The following is a 2,930-nucleotide window of genomic DNA, read 5'->3' as shown; positions in this document are numbered from 1 at the left end:
ATGTACCCTAAAAAGGGGCGAGTTTTTGGGATAGCAAGCCAGAAGAGTAGACGAGTAATAGGGTAATCAGGCGGAAGAGAAGGACAAATCAGCGATACCTTTCATGGCTTCCTAAACTTGGAAATACAGAGCCCACTTCTCATCTCAGTCAGTCAGCTCGCCAGCCAGCCATCAATGCTTCGCAGTGCGGCCTTGCCTCCAGGTCATGTCAGCGGCACCTGAGTCATACTGTACCTCGACACTGTTTGTCGGCTGTTTTCTTCAGAGAAGGCCTGGTGCGCTACAATAGTGAAGTATTTATAAGATTTTAAGATTAAGTCATAAATAAAAAGTCATTTAAAAATTAAATAAAACGGATATTGGAAAAGTGAAGACGAGCTGGTTGTTCAAGTTGACTATGTACAATGTAGCACAACTGTTCTTTGCCTAATGCCACTACTTTTATCTATACCTTACATCCTAAAATAACCTGCAATAATTCATATGTAAACACTCAAATTATAGTGCGCTGTAGCGTACGTTTCTCTTTAGTAGGCTCAATGGAAGGCCGGGTGGGCTACTAATGGAGGCGCTAAATATAAAACAATGTAACTGCTGCCTGTGTGAACCAGGCTTCGCAGTAAACAGATATTCGTCGCCTACCAAATCTCCCACCTCTTGAGTGCCTCGTTAACAGCGCTCCTCAGAATTACTTTTCCCTGTCGGCCAGCAAATCGTACTCGGTGCTTTAAAGCCACTCTCAAGGCAAAAACGACGGTCGCATTGATTGCTCGTGAACACGATGAGGCGTAAAGTCACAGTTTGGGCGACGCTCAAAGCGCATTTCCTATGCGAATCACGTTTTAAGCAAAAGCCAGTCTGAGCCCATATAAGGTAGTAGTACAAGGATTCTACTTCAAGTCGTCCTATTTTCTCCTCATGGTTGCCTTTCCATTTAACCAGGTTCCATTCAATTACTGAAACTATCGTGAATAAAATCATGTACGTCTAAGTCAGTGGTTTAAATGCTCTATGAAAGACCTTTTTTAATCGACCCCATCTGGTGCCATTTAAATCGGTACTATTCATAGTGTTGATTAAAAACTGGAGTTCTAAACAAAAGTTTATTAAGGCATTTACAGGAGATGCCTTCATTTGTGTTTTTTTAGGCTTAGACGCTAACTGCCACTACCGTCGCGTCACCCATGTCATCCGCTGTTAAAAATGCACAGGACGGCTGAGGAACTGTCACCCAGAATGCCATGAAGAAAGTACCATGCGTGAATAACTGCGTAGATTAATTCCAGCGCTAAACATCACGCCCTGCTGCTTTGTGCCGTCAATAATTGGCCAAATTCTCCCCTAATCTGATGGGGAAAACAGCAATGACTGTCTGGACGCAAAGTAGTGTTATGGCCTAATTACCTACGTGACACAAGTTTTGAGCCCACCACGACTGGCACAAAGTGTCGCACAGATAGCAACACTAATGCCAACAGTCGCACGCAAGACACGCCAGCTCGCCATAAGCCGACTTGCCTAGTTAAAGCAGCTCTTCTTGCTTGCAGTAACCTATACAGTAAGATCGGCACAACACAGCTTTAAAAGGGCTTGAGAGAAGAAAGGAATTACAACTCACCTCAACTACTGCAATTATTTTATAAATAAACTGGGTGTTATAGCCACCCATAGGCAAAAAAATCAGTGAAGCGAATTAGATGCGTAGGCGCCTTTTATCACCTAAATTTGATCAAATAACACTTAAATATTTCTCTTGTGTAACATTTAAAATTTTGTAGCTAATTAAAAGGAGTACTGAGGTGGCACGAATATCCAATTCCAGGTATAAAACGTAGTGAAATTGGACTTCGAAATCTAACTGTTATTGTTTTTGGCATTCTGAAAGTATTGTATTTATGGAACTTGAGTCCAAATTTGGGCTTACAGCTTCAAAGAGTGGAGTAAAATGTCAATTTTCCGACTGACTTAAGCAGATGTGATGGCGCATGTCATGATTGTTACAACTTGATTGGTTTTGTTTGAAGTAACCTGTCATTTAGATAAAAAACGGCAGATTTGTGGGTTAAAACTACAAATATACTAAGTTTGACATAGTATCCTGAAACACGATGCATTGAAAATGTCCTCTGAACACCGATGTAACTTCCATTTAAGCGAAATCCGTGTAAAATACAAACTTATGCTTGACAACTTTTGCAGCCAGAATCATCGGTAGAGGCATGATGCATAAGAGCAAAATAATCCACCCTCCGAAAGAAGACGTTTTAGCAATGAAACTTAAAATAATAACACCTTCTTTTGCTGCTCATCACATCAGAATCAGGACAAAAGTCTGCTTTGGCAAAAGAAGTGGACTTAAAGTCCTGCAATAAGCTGACACTTTACCTAATTACAAGCACGCAAAAGTCATATTCAAAGCAAATAATATGCACTACATTTGAAAATGAATGCTTAACACTTACTTTAAATCCCGAATATACATGCAAGATTTGGAAAGTTCTTTGTGTTTGCCTCAAAAAATCGCGTGATTGCCACATTAGTTCATTTTGTTTTACTTTTCAGTGTGTAGGAGCTATGAAAATTCATTCGTTTGTTTAAGTGCATCACTAAGACCAAATAAAAAGACGGCTGTGTAATAACAATTTCTGAACACGCCCTCGCACCGATCCGGCCGATTCGACTACGGACGTCACATGTAGCAAAAACGTAGGCTTCTAATCTTGTCACATTATTCCTCGCTTTGCCTATGCAGTAAAATGCACCATCCACTGCCAACTTTTTCACTGAGATGAGAAGAAATGACAAACGGGATCTGTATTCTCGGGTTCGTGGTTTAGCAAACACATTAACGATATACTAGCTTACGACACCACTAACCTTTTACCACGCCACACTACTATTCACTGCTGCTCTGCACTTTTAAGACATCC

This window comes from Echinococcus granulosus (assembly GCF_000524195.1).
Source record: "Echinococcus granulosus chromosome Unknown EG_S00002, whole genome shotgun sequence".
NCBI classification, from domain to species: Eukaryota; Metazoa; Platyhelminthes; class Cestoda; order Cyclophyllidea; family Taeniidae; genus Echinococcus; species Echinococcus granulosus.
Note: the sequence above shows the minus strand (reverse complement) of the source record.